Here is a 22,327-nt window from a genome sequence, read left to right as displayed (position 1 = left end):
TGAGGCACCTTTCCTAGCTGGCCTCTACACTGTTAAGAAATTTTAGAATAAAATTGTACTGCAGCACTTTCTTCATTACGTATCACAATGGCTCTGACATCTCAGGGTCCAGGAAAAAAGCTGAACTATAAACTATAACCTGCTATGAGGTTAGCCCCTACAAGCATGTTATCCTATAAGTGTACCATGTTGTCCTTACCTTCAACATGCTCCAAGTGCCATTTAGGAATGAGACAAGATTCAAAAAGTGTGTTGAAATGGCCTCAGGCTCCTAACAATTGAGTTCTTTGTAAGCAGTCTTGCTTACATGTCATGCTTAAATGTGCAACAAGAGCTCTGAAAACATCAATATTAGCAAGAAATTGTTAAAAATTCAGGAATGGCTCATGGCTTAAAAGAGTTCCTATTCTCCTGCCTTCTAAACTAAATAGTGGCATAAGTGGAAATGGAAATGTAACTTAACATTGTGTTACAATGTTATAATCTTAATGTTACATTTGTAATGTAACAAATGTACTTAACATTTCTTTACCAGTATCACAGCTGGGGAATCCAGGACATGGGCTGGACCCTGCCTTGGACTAAATAGAAAGTGCTAAGGATCAACCAGTTTTATAGCTATGGAAAATATAAATAAAATTTCTTTCCCAAATAAGGAAATCCTATGTTCTTCATGGCTTAGCTCAAATATCACTTCCACACGAAACTCTATCTGGTGTCCCAGTTACAAAACTGAATCTTATTAAATGAAGAAACTTTAACATTTGTGTCTGTGGAGCTTACAGTTTAGTTTACAAGAGGGCATTTTACCCAGAATTGACCAATAATTTCATCAGGAATTCATCAGGAATAGGCTCACAGAAGTTATGCAATTTGCCCCAATTTTATTATATGATTACAGTCATGATAACAGAAATTAAAATGACTGTAAATTCACATTCTGAAACATTTTAGCCTTTAAAACCAATAAAAAATAAATTTGTAAAGAGTTTCCCTCAATTAATGTGCTTCTTGAATACATCCAAATTGCTTCTTTTGCTTTAAAAAGAAAATAATTTTTCATCACTAACAGTTTTTGAGCACTTACCATGTGTTCTTTCATAAGCATTATATCATTTAACCCTCACCACAATGTTATATGTTTAGTACTATTACCCCCATTTTTTGTAGGTAAAGAAACTGAGGCTTAGAGAAACAATTTAAGTTGCCTAACTTTATACAGCCTGTAAGTGGAAGAGCTAGGATTTGAACCCAGGCAGTCTGGCTTCAGAGTCTGTGCTCCTAACATCACATTTTATTTCTATTATAGTGTTCCCCAAACACTAATTTCATTTTCCTAGCTTAGGAAAATCAGAGTGATGCTGGGTACTGTTCCTTAATTTTTTTTACTAACTCAATTTTCATCCTTTGTTTGTATACAGTCAGCTACTATGATACTAAATTTGCAAACTGATAAAAAAAATGTCCCCTAACAAAATTCTCCAAGCCAGGCTTCAGCAGTATGTGAACCGTGAACTTCCAGATGTTCAAGCTGGTTTTAGAAAAGGCAGAGGAACCAGAGATCAAATTGCCAACATCCGCTGGATCATCAAAAAAGCAAGAGAGTTCCAGAAAAACATCTATTTCTGCTTTATTGACTATGCCAAAGCCTTTGACTGTGTGGATCACAATAAACTGTGGAAAATTCTGAAAGAGATGGGAATACCAGACCACCTGACCTGCCTTTTGAGAAACCTATATGCAGGCCAGGAAGCAACAGTTAGAACTGGACATGGAACAACAGACTAGTTCCAAATAGGAAAAGGAGTACGTCAAGGCCGTATATTGTCACCCTGCTTATTTAACTTCTATGCAGAGTACATCATGAGAAACACTGGGCTGGAAGAAGCACAAGTTGGAATCAAGATTGCCTGGAGAAATATCAATAACCTCAGGTATGCAGATGACACCACCCTTATGGCAGAAAGTGAAGAGGAACTAAAAAGCCTCTTGATGAAAGTGAAAGAGGAGAGTGAAAAAGTTGGCTTAAAGCTCAACATTCAGAAAACGAAGATCATGGCATCTGGTCCCATCACTTCATGGCAAATAGATTGGGAAACAGTGGAAACAGTGTCAGACTTTATTTTGGGGGGCTCCAAAATCACTGCAGATGGTGACTGCAGCCATGAAATTAAAAGATGCTTACTTCTTGGAAGGAAAGTTATGACCAACCTAGATAGCATATTGAAAAGCAGAGACATTACTTTGCCAACAAAGGTCCGTCTAGTCAAGGCTATGGTTTTTCCTGTGGTCACGTATGGATGTGAGAGTTGGACTGGGAAGAAGGCTGAGCACCAAAGAATTGATGCTTTTGAACTGTGGTGTTGGAGAAGACTCTTGAGAGTCCCCTGGACTGCAAGGAGATCCAACCAGTCCATCCTAAAGAGATCAGTCCTGGGTGTTCATTGGAAGGACTGATGCTGAAGCTGAAACTCCAGTACTTTGGCCACCTCATGCGAAGAGTTGACTCATTGGAAAAGACTCTGATGCTGGGAGGGGTTGGGGGCAGGAGGAGAAGGGGACGACAGAGGATGAGATGGCTGGATGGCATCACCGGCTCGATGGACATGAGTTGAAGTGAACTCCGGGAGATGGTAATGGACAGGGAGGCCTGGCATGCTGTGATTCATGGGATCGCAAAGAGTCAGACACAACTGAGTGACTGAACTGAACTGAACTGAACTGAATAGGGACAAATGGCAGAGAATATGCGAAATGTGGTCTCCCATCAGATTCAATCTGGTAATCCGTGTGTAAGACAGCACATACCTTATCTAAGTGACTACAAGAAATTCAAAGAGCCAAAACATATAAATATGTTATTTTTTTCTCTTTCTAAAGGTATCTTAAGAGTAATTCATTCATTAAACTAATAACTATTTAAGATCTGTTATGCTGAATCCCAAGGATACATCTATGCTGCTGCTACTGCTGCTGCTGCTAAGTCACTTCAGTCGTGTCCGACTCTGTGTGACCCCATAGACAGCAGCCCACCATGCTCCTCTGTCCATGGGATTCTCCAGGCAAGAACACTGGAGTGGGTTGCCATTTCCTCCTCCAATGCATGAAAGTGAAAAGTCAAAGTGAAGTCACTCAGTCGTGTCCGACTCCTAGTGACCCCATGGACTGCAGCCCTCCAGGCTCCTCTGTCCATGGGATTTTCCAGGCAAGAGTACTGGAGTGGGGTGCCATTGCCTTCTCCAATAAAAAGACCAAACAACCCCTGAGTTTATAGTATCTATATAACTTTGGGGACCTAATGCAAAAAGCCAACTCATTGTAAAAGACTCTGATGCTGGGAAAGATTGAGGGCAGGAGGAAAAGAGGGAGACAGAGGATGAGATGGCTGGATGGCATCACTGACTCAATGGACATGAGTTTGAGCAAACTCCAGGAGATGGTAAAGGACAGGGAAGCCTGGCATGCTGCTGTCCATGGGGTTGCAAAGAGTCAGACATGACTTAGCGACTGAACAACAATAACATAGTCTAGCTGGGGAGACATATTTAACCACTAAATCCACAAGTAATTATTTAGTTCTAATTGTGAAGAAGTACAGAATGGTTGTTGTTCAGTCGCAAAGTTGTGTATATAATATGGGAGACATGACCTGGTTTAGGGACGGGAGTGGTAGGGGATGGGCTCCTTGAGGAAATAACATTTTGAGAGGAAATAACATGCAGAATTTTATAGAATAAATCAGAATTAACTAGGCAAAAGGATGGGGAATGGCAGAGTAATGGTAAAGATGACTCCAGGTAGAAAAAAAAAGTGCATATGCAAAAGGCAAGGGAAGACTATGCAGAGGTGCAAAGGCCAAGAGGAACACAGAATGCTCAGAGAATGGAAAGAAGCCCAGCAACTAGAAAGCCAATAGGGACGGGGGACGGGGGATGGGGGATGGGGTGGAAAGGGGAATACAATGAGGCTGGAGAAGCAGGCAGGAGCCAGGGCTCTGGGATGCACCCCAGCTCCTCCCGATGCTCCATACCCAAGAGGGTCACTAAATGTTGCAGATTCTGCCTCCTAAGTATCTCTCCATTCCAGCTGCTCTCTGTGGTGACCCAAGGACAAAAGAGCAGATAAAAGCAAGGAAGGTCTTGGAATGCAGGAATGGAAAAACCAGATCCTCATTGTCCTTCCCTCCCCCATGTTGTAACTATTAACAGATTTCAGGTCCTCCTGAGCAGTATAACCTGTCTCTCCTCCTGCCGCACACAGGGAGAAGATATTTGTCTTACTCTTCCCCCACCAAGTATACGTGCCTCATCCAATCAGCAAATGACTTGCAAGACCCCTATCCCCCTTCTTGTACCCTGGGTATAAGAGTGGACTAAGGACCCCTGTTCTGGAGAAGGAAATGGCAACCCACTCCAGTATTCTTGCCTGGAGAATCCTGTGGACAGAGGAGCCTGGTGCGCTGCTGTCCATGGGGTCACACAGAGTCAGACACAACTGAAGCAACTTAGCATGCATGCATGCATTGGAGAAGGAAATGGCAACCCACTACAGTATTCTTGCCTGGAGAATCCGAGGGACAGAGGAGCCTGGTGGGCTGCCGTCTATGGGGTCGCACAGAGTCGGACATGACTGAAGCGACTTAGCAGCAGCAGCAAGGATCCCTGTTCAGCGTTGGTTCTCCCTTGAGCTGGCCCACTGTTCTAACAGTGTCTCCCATTCTAATAAACTTTATTTCCCTCTCATTCTGTCTCATGTCTGGAAATCCTTTTCCAATCCTTGCCCGGACCACGACACTCATCCTTTAACTCCCCTAACACTGCCTCAGACCAAGATCATAATAAGCTCCTACTTGGATTAACTAATCTTCCTGCCTCCTAGTCTTACTTCCCTCTCATCTTCCATAACATGAACAGAAAAATCTTCCTAAATCATGGCATTCCTACTAAACTATGACCTATTCATTTCATAGTCTTGGTATCTAACACAGAATCTGGCATAGAAAAAAAATTTATAAAAATGTTTGTTTAAAATCTTTTAAATGATTCCTAACTGATAGTAGGATAAAGTTCAAATTTATGATGCAGTCTCTTTTTATCTCTTCAGACTTGCTTCCTGCCACTTCTCAGTGCACTAAACATACTAAACTACTTGCAGATTCTTGACTATGCAATGTTTTCTTAGCCTCTATGTCCCCATACCAGGTGTGAGTTTCTCACCTCCTTATCCTAATTCTCAACTCAAATGATACCTACTCTGGGGAATCTTCCCTAATATCCTTAGAGAATTAAATGCTTCTCCTCCTTTTTTTTTTGATGGTACAACATGCGCGATCTTTCCCAATCAGGGATTGAACCCCTGCCCCTGCATTGGGAGTGTGGAGTCTTAACCACTGGACCTCCAGGGAAGTCCTAAATGCTTCCTGAGCTCTGGTTTTTTTGTTTTTTGTTTTTTTAATCAGCCATATCTCTTTTACAGCACTTGATATCAGTGTAATTAATAGTTTTTATATTTGCCTTTGCCCTTTAGATTGTGAACTCCTTGAAAACAGGGGTTGTCTTTTTCATCCTATGTTTTCATCTCAGGCACATTTTAAGAGTTTCGTAAGTATTTGTTTATGGATGAATGAATAATTGAACACTAAACTGACTCTTTAATTTATACATCCACATTCATGATTTACAGAGAATTAAGCATGCTTATGAAATTCCTGATTTTATAATAAAATAAAATCAGCCAATACTTAAACAGTTTTACTGGGATGGTGAACAAAGTAACAATAATTTGAATACAAGCTAATAATTGTGAAACATTGATATTATTTTCCATAATTCATATTTATGCCTCTATGGACACCTGTTACACTTCTGCCAATCTTCAACCCATTTTCTAAAATATAAAATATGAAGTTTCATTAGCTAACAATCATTGGATATTCACTATGTGTGAGAGTATTCTAAGTACTTTCCATGTATTTTCTAACTAAATCCTCACAACAGCTCTACAAGATAGGTTTGTGTATTAGTCCCCTTTCTCAGATGATGAAACTGAGGCTCAGACAGTAAAGGAAACTATCTAACATCACACAGCCTGTGAGAGGCTGAATTGGGCTTTGCACCAGGTAGTCTGGTTCCAGAGCCTGTACTCTTAACTACTACGATAAGTCGTACTGAATACGACTATGCAGTTAAAATTATGTATACATAATTTTATAAAAGTAATTAGCAAGCACAGTGCTATACAAAGATGCACTAAGGACAAGTCAGTAAACTCTAATGTTTGCCTGATTTCCTGGGCAATTGTTAAAGGCAACTGAAACTGACAAGTGCTTATGATACTCTCACAGTTGGAAGGAAGACGAGCTCATGAACTCATCTGTACTAGACAATGTCTCAACACAGGGAGTGAATCATCTGAAGGTTCTAAAGGAAAGCACTTCTCAGTATAGCCCTCTGACACCATTCAAAGTCTTTTGTGTTTCTGAGTGCAAAAACGCCTCTAGTAAAGCTTGGGCAATTAAAACCACTTTGCTCATTGGTCTTTTGATTCACCAGATCCTTGAGCAGGTGCTAATGCATGAAAATGAATGTAGTTTTCAGCCAATGGCAGGGAAAAGGAGAGCAGTGGTTCACAAGAAGAATAATTTTTCTTATAGTCAGTTTAGGTACACACATACACACACACAAACTAGGTAACTTCTTTGCACCAGAACACTTTTCTCTTGAACAAATTTGGTTTTGATGAAACTATATAGTATAAATTAGATTTTCTCACTTGATTCCTGTTTCCTGGAAGGCTACAGCAGTATACTAGAAGCCACTCTTTTTCCTTTCTGTCACTTAGCAAAATGGTAGTTACACAAAGGCTTAAAACTGTGAAAGTGACATGTTCAAAATAACTAATTTCCCTTCTAGAAAACCTTATTCAAAAGCTGGATAACTACTGCTTAACAAGAGCGCTGGAATGGCTCTATGGACTCATTCTATTATACACTGAGCTGAGGAATCAAGGTGCTTGGGTTCTAATTCCAATGCCCCTCAATTCCTCTTTGCCTCAGTTTCTTAATTATGCAAACAGACATAATACTTATATGCCTATCAGATTCATACGAAAGTAATTAGTAAAGAACACATTTCCCAGAGATATCAGTCAATAGCAATCCCAACCAGCCTATATAAGTTTATAAGAACCAGATGGCGCCCACACACTGGATGAGGATGCGAGAGATTGCAAAGTGAGGAGCAGTATTGTTATTAGGGAATATAAATGATGCTGCCCCATTACCCTGAGAGCTATTTAGTTTGTTTGTATTAGAGAGGTCACCCTAAGCTTCTCAGAGCAGCTGAGTAAGCTGGAGGGCCCTTCTTGTGGCCATCTGCTCCCCTTCCAGACTCCTCTGGCAAATCAAGAGGGTTTCCTTGTATTAACCTCTGAAGAGCAGCCACAGGCTCTTCTCAGCACCAGCTTCAGCAGGCAATGGTCTCCGCTCTCCATCTGTGCCAGCAACACAGTTACAGAATGATGAGACTTCCCCAGCCCAGGCATTCACTTAGAGATACCCTTGCATTACCCAGTTTACCAGTACTCTTCTACTTGGATCTCTATTAAGGGGATTACGTGTATATTTTAAAAGACTGAATTATCTTTCTTTTGTTATTTTAGAAACACTTTATGTAGAAGAAAATAAAAAAGGAAAGGATTTGTCTGGAAAATTCATTTAAACATCTAATATGTATAAAGCATAATCATTTAAAAATGATAAATTCATTCCCCCTACCCCAGCCCCTCTGTGGAGCAGAAGACTTATGGAATAAGCTGTCTGTATAGTGATGGACAACCAACCTATTCAGAACTGCAGATCAGAAGCCTGCTTCTCACTTCATAGATTTGAACACAAGTTGGAAAAAAATACCACATCCCTTAAGCAGTTCTCTGCAAAAACAATGTGTATATATACAAGGTATTTAGTTCAGTTCAGTTCAGTTCAGTCGCTCAGTTGTGTCTGACTCTTTGCAACCCCATGAATCGCAGCATACCAGGCCTCCCTGTCCATCACCAACTCCCAGAGTACACCCAAACTCATGTGCATCGAGTTGGTGATGCCATCCAGCCATCTCATCCTCTGTCGTTCCCTTCTTCTCCTGCCTCCAGCCCCTCCCAGCATCAGAGTCTTTTCCAATGAGTCAACTCTTCGCATGAGGTGGCCCAAGTATTGGAGTTTCACCCTCAGCATCAGTCCTTCCAATGAACACCCAGGACTGATCTCTTTAGGATGGACTGGTTGGACCTCCTTGCAGTCCAAGGGACTCTCAAGAGTCTTCTCCAACACCACAGTTCAAAAGCATTAATTCTTCAGCGCTCAGCTTTCTTCACAGTCCAACTCTCACATCCATACATGACCACTGGAAAAACCATAGCCTTGACTAGACAGACCTTTCTTGGCAAAGTAATGTCTCTGCTTTTTAATATGCTATCTAGGTTGGTCACAACTTTTCTTCCAAGGAGTAAGCGTCTTTTAATTTCATGGCTGCAATCACCATCTGCAGTGATTTTGGAGCCCCAAAAATAAAGTCTGACACTGTTTCCACTGTTTCCCAATCTATTTGCCATGAAGTGATGGGACCAGATGCCATGATCTTCGTTTTCTGAATGTTGAGCTTTAAGCCAACTTTTTCACTCTCCTCTTTCAAATCAAGAGGCTTTTTAGTTCCTCTTCACTTTCTGCCACAAGGGTAGTGTCATCTGCATACCTGAGGTTATTGATATTTATTGATATTTCTCCCAGCAATCTTGATTCCAGCTTGTGCTTCTTCCAGCCCAGCGTTTCTCATGATGTACTCTGCATAGAAGTTAAATAAGCAGGGTGACAATATACAGCCTTGACGTACTCCTTTTCCTATTTGGAACCAGTCTGTTGTTCCATGTCCAGTTCTAACTGTTGCTTCCTGACCTGCATACAAATTTCTCAAGAGGCAGGTCAGGTGGTCTGGTATTCCCATCTCTTTCACAATTTTCCACAGTTTATTGTGATCCACACAGTTAAAGGTTTTGGCATAGTCAATAAAGCAGAAATAGATGTTTTTATGGAACTCTCTTGCTTTTTCCATGATCCAGCAGATGTTGGCAATTTGATCTCTGGTTCCTCTGCCTTTTCTAAAACCAGCTTGAACATCAGGAAGTTCACGGTTCACATATTGTTGAAGCCTGGCTTGGAGAATTTTGAGCATTACTTTACTAGCATGTGAGATGAGTGCAATTGTGCGGTAATTTGAGCATTCTTTGGCATTGGCTTTCTTTGGGATTGGAATGAAAACTGACCTTTTCCAGTCCTGTGGCCACTGCTGAGTTTTCTAAGGTATACATGTTGCCAAAAAGGAGGTTATAGGCTAATAACTACTGCCTGGGTTATTCATTTGAACAGAGAAAAGGACAATATATAATTACAAAATTATTTCCAGAAATTACCCTACTCCATTTAGTGGTCTACATCAATGGGGAAAAACAGAAAACTAAACAAGAGTTGCTTTTCAATCAGAAAAGGAAAAGGACACCCACAACCATTTCTGATCAACCACAATATTGAGTGAGGAGATGTTTATTTCTGAAAAATCTTCAAAATAGTATTCAGATTTATATTAAAGCATTAAAATTACCCATATATCTTTTTCCAAGAGGAAAGGCTTCTGGCTACTTCTTTGAGATTGTATGGCCTGAATCAAGACACCAGAATACACTGAAATTCTACTAAAATGAGTTAATATGTAGCATTTACAACAGTGTCTTGTGGAGAAGGAAATGGCATCTCACTCCAGTGTTCTTGCCTGGAGAATCCCATGGACAGAGAAGCCTGGTAGGCTGCAGTCCGTGGGGTCGCACAGAGTCGGACACGACTGAAGTGACTTGGTGGCGGTGGCGGCTGGTGGTGTAGTGGTTTAGTCACTAAGTTGTGTCCAACTCTTTTGCAACCCCATGGACTATAGCCCACCAGGCTTCTCTGTCCACGAGATTTCTAGTATTCGTGCCTGGAAAATTCCATAGACAGAGAAGCCTGGCAGGCTACAGTCCACAGGGTCACAAAGAGTCAGACATGACTGAATGAGCAAACATACTGTAATGCTACAAAAATATTATGTTAGTATTCCAACTATAACTGCAGTTAACTCCTTTATTACAATATCTAAAGGCCCCCTCATTTTGAGCTGAGCCCTAACCTCAAATGATTTAAAGAAAAATGTCTATGCATAAGTATCATATGTGTATGTTAATTGCTCAATCATGTCCAACTCTTTGTAACCCCATGGACTGTAGCTCACCAAGCTTTTTTGTCCACGGAATTCTCCAGGCAAGAATACTGGAATGGGTTGCCATTCCTTTCTCCAGAGGACCTTCCTGAACCAGGGCTTGAACCTGGATCTCCCGCATTGCAGGTGGATTCTTTACCATCTGACCCACCAGAGAAGCCCATATAACCAAATTCTAGCAGCAATCAAAAGGCTAATTTTCAGGAGATTTTAATCCTCATTTTTTTCTAAACTCCATGACATTTTATTTCCAACATGGCCTTTTTAATATGGAGATGAATGCATATCCCTCATAACATTCTTTATTTAAAGGTTTCATATGCTAGTAAGAACACCATTCCTAACATTTACAGCATTCTGGTCAAGGCCTCACATTACCCTCTAGCTTTATTCTTTTGTTCCATCTTGCAGCTTGACTTGTGTGGGGCAGCAAGAATGTCAAAACAAATTCAATTAGGACAATGCTTTTCATTTTGTTTAGAAACTGAGCAAACCATTTTTCCACATTCTACAGTAATCTGATTCCATACAAACACCAGTCAAATAGAAGACATTGTCATTAAGCCTTCATTCAGGGTTCTAAATGCATTCACATCATCCATTGGATCCAAGAGCTGTTCTTTACTGGAAAAATCTCTAATGTCAGCAACTCTTCTGAATGAAAATTACATTCTTACTGTACAATCCCATCAATTGGCCAGCTTCCCTTGTGCCCACTATTCTTATATGGCTTTTAACTCCTTTGCTGCTTCATCCCCAAAGGCAGGGAACAAAACTGCAAAATAGAATGTTCCTCCTCATGTATACTTCTTTAGAAAGATTCCCAGAATCACCTTTGGAATATATAAATTGTGACTTGTGCTTTTATGGGTTCTCATGCTCTGTGTAATGTAATTTATATTTTGATACATTTGAGTTTAAATTTGTTTATAAAACAGTCATGATCTAAGTTAAAGTTCAATTTATTCAGGCCTTGCCTCAGAATTATAGCACACCAGAACTCAGAAGGTATAGACATCAAGGAAAAGAAAAGCTGCCTTCTGTGAGTCAGCAAACTTGCTTACTGAGGAGCCTGTAGGAGAAACAAAAAAGTCAGGTGAAGTTTTCTCCTGTATAAGCCAGGTTAAGATTCAAGAGTTCATCTGCGGTTCATGTAGGGACTCTCAAGACCAAGAATACACTGAAGAAGAAGGCTACAGAATGCTTTTGTAGGCACAGAAGTGAAGATTCCTGGAAGGTGAATAGAGATACCCTTACCTGAATGGTAGCTGAAAGATAAAAATCTAGAAGGTCCACAAAGATAAGAGCCAAAGAAGTTTCTTTGGCTCAAAGGTCTAAGTAAGATCACACATGGAATCCCAATATGCAAAACGTTTTGCCAGGTAAAATATTTGACTTTTTTCTCATGCAAAATTGAAGGGAAAAAGGAAAATAATCACTATTATCTAGGGAAATAGCACTAAAACTTAATGATCATCTGAGACAATGAATGTTGAAAAAGATGAATCTCAGATCATCAGGGTTATTATCATATTTTTAATGGCCACCATAGTGAGCTATTTTAAAATTTTTCTTATTTTTTTTACTCTAATGAAGGAAAAAAAGATTTTCAAGCTCAGGCAGAAAGTGAAGAGGAACTAAAAAGCCTCTTGATGAAAGTGAAAGTGGAGAGTGAAAAAGTTGGCTTAAAGCTCAACATTCAGAAAACGAAGATCATGGCATTCGGTCCCATCACCTCATGGGAAATAGATGGGGAAACAGTGGAAACAGTGTCAGAATTTATTTTTTTGGGCTCCAAAATCACTGCAGATGGTGACTGCAGCCATGAAATTAAAAGACGCTTACTGCTTGGAAGAAAAGTTATGACCAACCTAGATAGCATATTGAAAAGCAGAGACATTACTTTGCCAACAAAGGTCTGTCTAGTCAAGGCTATGGTTTCTCCTGTGGTCACATATGGATGTGAGAGTTGGACTGGGAAGAAGGCTGAGCACCAAAGAATTGATGCTTTTGAACTGTGGTGTTGGAGAAGACTCTTGGGAGTCCCTTGGACTTCAAGGAGATCCAACCAGTCCATTCTGAAGGAGATCAGCCCTGGGATTTCTTTGGAAGGAATGATGCTAAAGCTGAAACTCCAGTACTTTGGCCACCTCATGCGAAGAGCTGACTCATTGGAAAAGACTCTGATGCTGGGAGGGATTGGGGGCGGGAGGAGAAGGGGATGACAGAGGATGAGATAGCTGGATGGCATCACTGACTCGATGGACGTGAGTCTGAGTGAACTCTGGGAGTTGGTGATGGACAGGGAGGCCTGGCGTGCTGTGATTCATGGGGTCGCAAAGAGTCGGACACGACTGAGAGACTGAACTGAACTGATAGTGAGCAATTTTTTTATTTTTCTTATTTTTCTTACTCTAATGAAGGAAAAAAGGATTTTCAAGCTCAGGATAAATATAATATTCTAACAGCAATTCTAAGAGAATAACTCATTGATTCATTCATCAAACTTTATTTAAGCTCTTAAAATGTGCTAGGTACTAGGCTGGGTACCAAAGATACTGAGATGAGAAGAAACAGTGTCTAGTGGGAGAGCAGACAAGTAAACATTTATAATTGAGAAAGTAAATATTATGACAAAGATTGGCAAATGCTATTACAGAAAACAGAGCAGGAATAACTAGTCCAGGCTGAGGGGCTGAAATTCAGAGAAGACTTTCAGGCAATAGTGATATTTGAATTAATTTCAAATTTGATATTTGAAAGCGAAAAGGAGGCAGACAGGTAGCTAAGATCTATATTACATGAGAAGCAACATGAGAAGTGCCACAGAGTAAGGTGAAACAAGAGTTGTTTCAAGGGTGAAACAACAATCTAGACTGAAGAGAGGGCCAGAAGTAGGGAAAGGAGGTCGAATGGCATATGCAGAAGCAAACCAGCCTTGTGGGAAGGCCTGGCAGCAAGAAGTATAGTATAATATGAGATGCAGTATAGTACAGTGATTATGTTAGTTTCTTATTGCTGCTGTAACAAATTACCAAAAACTTGGTGGCTTAAAACAACACAGATTTATTATCTTTCAGTTCTGGAAAACAGAAGTCCAAAATGGGCCTCACTAGGTTAAAATCAAAGTGTCTACTGGACTTCCCTTGCAGTCCAGTGGTTAAGAATCAGGCACTTCCACTGCAGGGAACATGAGTTTGATCCCTGGTTGGGGAACTAAGATCCCACATGCCACTTGGCACAGCCAAAAAACGTATCTGCAAGGCTACATCCCTTCTGGAGGCTATAGGAAAAAAAATTCTATTTTCTTGCCCTTTTCAGCTTTTCCTTGGCTGGTGGCCCCTTCCTCCAAATTCAGCCTTAGTAAGGGCTGCATCTTCACTGTATCAACCTGACACTGAAAAAGGACTACTACCTGGATAATCCAAGATAACCTCCTCAACTCAAGGCCAGCTGATTAGTAAATTTAATCCTCTCTGTAATCTTGAAGTGAAAGTGAAGTCACTCAGTCCTGTCCGACCGACTCTTTGCGACCCCATGGACTGTAGGCTACCAGGCTCCTCCCTCCATGGGATTTTCCAGGCAAGAGTACTGGAGTTGGTTGCCATTTCCTTCTCCAGGGGATCTTCCCGACTCAGGGATCGAACCCAAGTCTCCCACATTCCAGGCAGACGCTTTAACCTCTGAGCCACCAGGGAAGCCCCTGTAATCTTAATTCCTCCTTATCTCATAATATAACATAGTCACAGATTCCAGATGACTGAGATGTAGACATCTTTGGAAAGCTATTATTCTGCCTAACATAATGATTAAGAGTGTACATGCTGGAGTCATACTGCCTGGGTTCATGTTCTAACATCTTTTAATAGTTGTGTGACATTGAATAAATTACCTCTCTGCACTTCAGTTTCCTCAGCTGTAAAAAGGGATAGTAATACTATTTTGTTGTAGTGAGATATTTATGTTTTCTCAGTTGTTTCAGTCATGTCTGACTCTTTTCAACCCCATGGACTGTAGGCCACCAGGCTTCTCATTCCATGGGATTTTCCCAGCAAGAATACTGGAGTGGGTTGCCATGCCCTCTTCCAGAGGATCTTCTTGACGCAGGGATCGAACCATGCATTCTTTACTGCTAAGCCACCAAAGAAGCCTGCACTGAGGTATAAATGGATTAATATGTATGTGGTTGAAGGGTTAACAAAAGTACCTTTCCTCATGAGACTTTGACCTTTGATTTAAATTTTAACTATGTTCCCCTGAAAACCTGACAAAGGTAGAATATCAACTATGTTCCTAAGCAACATTATGGCTAAAAATGACACCTGATTGGTTAGAACTGGAAGAATTATAAACACCTAACGCAATGCCAAAGAATGCTCAAATTACCGCACAATTGCACTCATCTCACATGCTAGTAAGGTAATGATCAAAATTCTTCAAGCTAAGCTTGAGCAATACGTGAACCATGAACTTCCAGATGTTCAAGCTGGTTTTAGAAATGGCAGAGGAACCAGAGATCAAATTGCCAATACCTGCTGGATCATCAAAAAAGCAAGAGAGTTCCAGAAAAACATCTATTTCTGCTTTATTGACTATGCCAAAGCCTTTGACTATGTGGATCACAATAAACTGTGAAAAATTCTGAAAGAGATGGGAATACCAGACCACCTGACCCGCCTCTTGAGAAACCTATATGCAGGTCAGGAAGCAACAGTTAGAACTGGACATGGAACAACAGACTGGTTCCAAATAGGAAAAGGAGTACGTCAAGGCTGAATATTGTCACCCTGCTTATTTAACTTCTATGCAGAGTACTTCATGAGAAACGCTGGGCTGGAAGAAGCACAAGCTGGAATCAAGATTGCCGGGAGAAATAGCAATAACCTCAGATATGCAGATGACACCACCCTTATGGCAGAAAGTGAAGAGGAACTAAAAAGCCTCTTGATGAAAGTGAAAGAGGAGAGTGAAAAAGTTGGCTTAAAGCTCAACATTCAGAAAACGAAGATTATGGCATCTGGTCCCATCACTTCATGGGAAATAGATGGGGAAACAGTGGAAACAGTGTCAGACTTTATTTTTTGGGGCTTCAAAATCACTACAGATGGTGATTGCAGCCATGAAATTAAAAGACGCTTACTCCTTGGAAGGAAAGTTATGACCAACCTAGATAGCATACTCAAAAGCAGAGACATTACTTGGCCAACAAAGGTCCGTCTAGTCAAGGCTATGGTTTTTCCAGTGGTCATGTACGGATGTGAGAGTTGGACTGTGAAGAAAGCTGAGCACCGAAGAATTGATGCTTTTGAAGTGTGGTGTTGGAGAAGACTCTTGAGAGTCCCTTGGACTGCAAGGAGATCCAACCAGTCCATTCTGAAGGAGATCAGTCCTGGGTGTTCTTTGGAAGTACTGATGCTAAAGCTGAAACTCCAATACTTTGGCCACCTCATGCGAAGAGTTGACTCACTGGAAAAGATTCTGATGCTGGGAGGGATTCGGGGCAGGAGGAGAAGGGGATGACAGAGGATGAGATGGCTGGATGGCATCACTGACTCGATGGATGTGAGTTTGAGTGAACTCTGGGAGTTGGTGATGGACAGGGAGGCCTGGCGTGCTGCAATTCATGGGATCGCAAAGCGTCGGACACGACTGAGCAACTGAACTGAACTGAACCCTATTTTAAGACTTAAAGCTACAATAAATCAAGACTGTGAGGTATTAGAGAGATAAATACATAGCTCAACACAACAGTATAGAGAACCCAGAAATAGACTCACAGAAATATTACCAACTGCTATTTATTTGTCTGTTTTAAAATTTACATTAAGGTTCACTCTTTGAGATGTATAGGTCAGTTTGACAAACGCATAATGTCATGTACCTATCATCACAGTATCATAAAGAGTAGTTTCACTGCCCTAAATATACCCTGTGCTCCAGTAATTTACCCTTTCCTTTTCAATCACCACCACTCCCCAAACCCCTGACAACCACTGGTTGTTCTTTTTTGGTGTCTCTATAGATTTGCCTTTCCAGAATGTCAGGTATTTGGAATCATATGGTTTACAGACTTTTCAGACTGGCCTTTTCACTTAACAATAAGCATTTAAGGTTTCTCCAAGCCTTTTCATGGCTTGATAGCTCATTTCATTTTTCTTCTGAATAATATTCCAATGTATGAATGTACCAAAGTTTATTTATCCACTCACCTTCTGAAGGACATGTTGGTTGCTTCTAAAATTTGGCAAATATGAAAAAAAACTGCTATGAGCATTCCTGTACTAGTTTCTGTTGTTGTTCAGTCACCCAGTCGTGTCTGATTCTTTGCAACTCCATGGACTGCAGCACGTTAGGCCTCTCTGTCCCTCACCATCTCCCGAAGTTTGCCCAAGTTCATGTCCACTACATGAATGATGCCATCCACCCATCTCATCCGCTGAAGCCCTCTTCTCCTTCTGCCCTCAATCTTTCCCAGCATCAGGGACTTTTCCAATGAGTCAGCTGTTCACATCAGATGACCAAAATACTGGAGTTTCAGCTTCAGTATCAGTCCTTCCAACGAATATTCAGTGTTGATTTCCCTTAAGATTGGCTGATTTGATCTCCTTTTTTGTCCAAGAGACTCTAAGGAGTCTTCTCCAGCACCACAGTTCGAAGGCATCAGTTTTTTGGCATTCTGCCTTCTTTACAGTCCAGCTCTCACAACTGTACGTGACCACTGGGAAGACCATGGCCTTAACTATATTGACCTTTGTTGGCAAATTAATATCTCTGCTTTTCAACACCCTGTCTAGGTTTGTCATAGTTTTCCTGCCAAGAAGCAAATGTCTTCTGATTTCATGGCTACTGTCACCATTTGCAGTCACCATCTGCAGTACTAGTTTTTATGTGGAATAAGTTTTCAATTCATTTGAGTAAACACCTAGGAAAACAATTGCTGGATTGTATGGTAAAACTATGTTTTGCTTTGTAAAAAATTTTCCAAAATTGTTGGAAATGAATTCCTAGTCAGTGAATGTGAGTTCCTGTTGCTCCACATGCTAGTCAGCATTTGGTGTTGTCAGTGTTTAGGATTTTAGCCATTCTAATATGTGTTAGTTGCTCAGTCGTGTCTGATTCTTTGCAACTCCATGTACTAGGCTCCTCTATCCATGGGGTTCTCAAGGTAAGAATACTGGAGTGGGTTGCCATTTCCTTCTCCAGGGCATCTTCCCAACCCTGGGATCAAACCTGGGTCTCCTGCATTGCAGGCAGATTCTTTACCATCTGACCCACCAGGGAAGGCCTGTTCTAATATGTATGTAGTAGTAACCTGTTGTTTTAATTTACAGTTCCCTACTGAACTGAATGACATACGATATTGAGCATCCATACCATCTGTATATCTTCTTTGATGAGATGTCTGTTCAGATCTTTTGCCCATTTTTAAATTGGGTTGTCTGGATTTTTATTGCTGATGTTTAAGAATTCATTGTGTTTTTGGGATAACTGATGAAGTGAAAATTGCTCAGTTGCATCCAGCTCTTTGAGATCCCATGGACTATACAGCCCATGGAATTCTCCAGGCCAGAATACTGGAGTGGATAGTCTTTCCCTTCTCCAGGGGATCTTCCCAACCCAGAGATCGAACCCAGGTCTCTCTCATTGCAGGTGGATTCTTTAAAGAATTCTTTAAATTTAAATTCTATAAATTCTTTAAATTTAAATATTTTATAGAATTTATTATAATTAATAATGTAATATAATAAATTAATTTAAATTATTTAAAGATTCTTTATAAAGAATCTGCCTGCAACATGGGAGACCTGGGTTTGATCCCTTGGTTTCTTGAGAAGATCCCCTGGAGAAGAGAAAGGCTACCCGCTCCAGTATTCTGGCCTGGAGAATTCCACGGACTGTATAGTCCATGGGCTCACAAAGAGATGGACATGATTGAGCAACTTTCACTTCACATTTTTTGGATAATTGTCTGTTATCAGGTATATCATTTGCAAATATTTTCTCCAAGTCTGTAGCTTGTCTATTCATTCTCTTAATAGTGTCCTTCACAAAACAGAAGATTTTAATTTAAGGTAATCCATCATATCAATTTTTTTCTTTCATAGATCACACTTTGGGTGTTACAACTAAAACTCACTGCCAGACTCAAGATTTTTTCCCTATGTAACTTGTAGAAGTTATATAGTTTTGCATTTTACATTTAAGTTTATGATCCATTTTGGATTAGTTTTTGTGAAAGGTGTAAATTCATTGTCTATATCCATTTCTTTCATGTGAATGTCCAGTTCTTCCAGCACCAATTAGTTGAAAAGACTACCTATCTTTTTTTTCTATTTGCTCTTTTGTCAAAGTTCAGTTGACTATATTTCTATGAGTGTACTTTTGAGTTCCCTACTCTGTTCCATTAATCTGTCTATTCTTTTGCCAAAATAAAACTGTCTTGACTATTATAGCTTTATGCTGCTGCTGCTAAGTCACTTCAGTCGTTTCCGACTCTGTGTGACCCCATAGATGGCAGCCCACCAGGCTCCGCCGTCCCTGGGATTCTCCAGGCAAGAACACTGGAGTGGGTTGCCATTTCCTTCTCCAATGCATGAAAGTGAAACATGAAAGTGAAGTTGCTCAGTCGTGTCTGACTCTTAGCGACCCCATGGACCACAGCCTACCAGAGGTATATCTTAAAAGTCAGGTAGTGTCAGTTCTTTAACTTTGATCAACCTCAGAAAGATTTCTGGATCTTTTGCCTTTCCTCATAAACTTTAGAAACAGTTTGTCAATATCCGCAAAGCAATTTGCTGGTATTTTGACTGGGATTGTACTGAATCTAGACAAAGATCTTAATTATATTGAGTCTTAACTCTATTTGTGTGGGTGTGTATGTGTGCATGCACGTGTGTTAGTCACTCAGTTGTGTCTGACTCTTTGTGACCCCATAGACTGTAGCCTGCCAGGCTCCTCTGAACCACTAGGGAAGCCCTAACTATAGTTAGAGTTTTCTTATCCATGAACATGAAATATCTCTTCATTTATTTAGTTCTTCTTTGATTTCCTTCTTTAGAGTTTTGTAATTTTCCTCATAGAGGTCTTATACATATTTTCTTAGATTTATTTCTAAGTCTGTCTTTCTTTCCTTCCTTCTTGTCTGATATAAACAGTGTTTTATTTTTCATTTCAATCTAACTCCTCATTGCTGGTCTAGAGGAAAGAAACCGACTTTTGTATATTAACCTTGTTTTCTTCAATATTGCTCTAATCATATTTTTCACAAAAGTGCAAAAGCAATCCAATAGAGGAAAGAAAGTCTTTTTAACAAAAAAATACATTTGGATATCCTCAGCCAAAAAATAATAATAATAAGCTTAAACCTCACACATTAAAAATTAACTCAAAATGGCAAAATGGATCATGAACTTTAAATGCAGAATGCAAAACTATAAAATGTTTAGAAAAAAAATAAAATCTTCAGGATTGATAGCTAGGCAAAGAGTTCTTAGGACAATCCATAAAACAAAAAATTGTAAACTGGACTTAATAAAAATTATAACCTTTTGCTCTATGAAAGGACTTGTTAATAGGATAAAAAGACAAGCTACAGATTAGGAGAAAATATTGCAAATGATAAAGCCAAAAAAGGACTAGTATTTAGAATATATTCTTAAAACTCAACTGTTAAAAAAATCCAAATAACAAATGGGAAAAAGACGTGAACATATATTTCACCAAAAAGGACAAATAAGGACATGAAAAGATGTTCAACATCATATGCTATAAGAGAAATGCAAATGAAAAATGCTATGAGATATCTCTATATACTTCATCAGACTGGATTAAAAAAATTAGCAACATCACCAAATTCTGGTGAGGATGTGGATAAAATGGATCACTGATTAAATTGTTGGTGGGACTGCAAAATGGTACAGCATGCTAGAAAACAGTTTGGTAGTTTCTCTAAAAACTAAACATGCAACCACCATGTTAAGCATGATCCAGCAATTGCACTCCTAGGCATTTATCCTAGGGAAATAAAAACTTATGTTCTCCAGTAATCTTGACTGGAAAATTCTATGGACGGAGGAGCCTGGTGGGCTATTGTCCATGGTGTCACAAAGAGTCAGACACAACTGAGTGACTAAACAACAACAGTAACTACTGGGTTTTATAATATGAAAAACAGGGTATCAGTATTACATGCTCAGCAGGCGACAGTGTGGGGAACTGCTGTGGTTATCTTGAGGAAAATAAGTACTGCATGAAGGTACTACACTTCCAAAGATTAAGAATCATTCTGCCTGCTAAACAAAATATATTCTGAAGGCTGTTGGTTTTGTAATCCTACATCTGGATTTTTTTTGGGGGGGGGGTGTTCTGTTACTTCAAAATTAAAAGAGAAGCATTAAATAATAAAACAAGATACAGTGAAATCTACTTATTGTAAATTCCATCTATATATAAAGTATTCTAAAATAACTTATTGGTAGCTATTTTTTTCTAGCAGAATGAGTAGCATTTCCTTGTGTGCTGTGTGTGTGCTTATTTGCTCAGTCGTGTCCGACTCTTGTGACCCCATAGACTGTAATCTGCTAGGCTCCTCTGTCCATGGGATTCTCCAAGCAAGAATACTGGAGTGGGTTGCCATTTCCTTCTCTAGGTGATCTTCCTGACCCAGGAATCGAACCCAGGTCTCCTGCATTGCAGGTAGACTCTTTACTGACCAAGCCACAAGGGAAGTATTTTCTTGATGATATTTTTTATTTTTATTTTTTAAATGGCCAATACAGTTATGAATAGGATTTGCATGTTTCAGTTTTTGTTCTTTTGTCATAAAACTTGAGATAAAAATTATTTTAGCTGTAACCTAAAAACATCTGAAAAATGGCAGGTGTTAACTTAAAAGCAGCATATACTAATTTATTTTGTTGTATAATGCTGATCTCTTAGGGAAATTTGATAAGCTTCCTTTTGTCCTAACTTAGAAAAGTATATGTCAGAGTTCTGGAATATATCTAATTTCTTCAGTGAATTTTATCTGCTTAAGTAGGTTTGTAACACATAAAGCAAATAAGAATGTGCATAACTATAGTGAACAATACACTTTTGTTCATATTATCTGATGTTTGCTAAAAGAGAAATAAAAGGTGAATGAATTAAATGAAAAAAAACTTATGTTCACACAAAAACCTGTACAAGATGTTCAAAGAAGTTTTATTCATAATAGCTAGGAACTGGAAATAATTCAGATATCTTTCAATGGAGAGTTAAACATAAGTATATTTATCCATACCATGTAGCATCCATACCATGTTTGGCATGCATATCCATACTGTGGAACACAATGCAACAATAATTTTAGTAATAACACATGCAACAAACAACTTTGATGAATTTTCATAGAATTATGTTGAGTAAATTATGCTGAGTTATATATTGTGTTATTCCTTTTATATAACATTCCTGAAATAATAAAATTAAAGGAACAGAGAACAGATCAGTGGTTGCCAGGGATTAAGGATGTTACTTGGAGAGGGATATCGGAAAGAAATGTGTGGCTATAAAAGGACAATACCTGAGATCCTTGTGGTAATAGAAATGCTTTGAATTTTGACTGTATCAATATCAATCTCCTGGTTGTGATATTGTAGTACTGTTTGCAAGGTTTACTACTAGGGGAAATTAGGTAAAGGACACAGGGATTTTTCTGTATTATTTTTTTACAAGTGTGTGCCAATTTACAATTATCCCAAAATAAAAAGCTTCATTAAAAACATATAATGCTTACAAAGTGAGTAATATATGATATTTCTGACTTTGAGAAGAACTGAGGAGTTCAGTGGGTAAGACAAGTATTCTCATTAAAAAATCACAATGCATGATGATGATAATATTAGCTACATCCATTTACTATGCACCAGACACTGTCATAAGCTGTTTACATATACTACCTCATTTTGTTTTCATATCAACCCTATGAGGTATTATGATTATAATTATTTAATGGATGAACAAACTGAAGTATAAAGATATTTGGTGAA

The 22,327-nt window shown here is 39.4% G+C and overlaps 1 protein-coding gene across 1 annotated transcript in view; it reads right to left on the bottom strand.

The window, feature by feature from the left end:
* The window catches only part of ZSWIM5 (zinc finger SWIM-type containing 5), a 139,860-nt gene that overhangs the window by 48,857 nt on the left and 68,676 nt on the right, over nt 1-22,327 (bottom strand). The window lies entirely within an intron of this gene.

This window comes from Bubalus kerabau, chromosome 6, assembly GCF_029407905.1.
Source record: "Bubalus kerabau isolate K-KA32 ecotype Philippines breed swamp buffalo chromosome 6, PCC_UOA_SB_1v2, whole genome shotgun sequence".
NCBI classification, from domain to species: domain Eukaryota; kingdom Metazoa; phylum Chordata; class Mammalia; order Artiodactyla; family Bovidae; genus Bubalus; species Bubalus kerabau.
The sequence above is the reverse complement of the archived record's forward strand: the minus strand, read 5'-3'. Positions and strand labels throughout refer to the sequence as shown.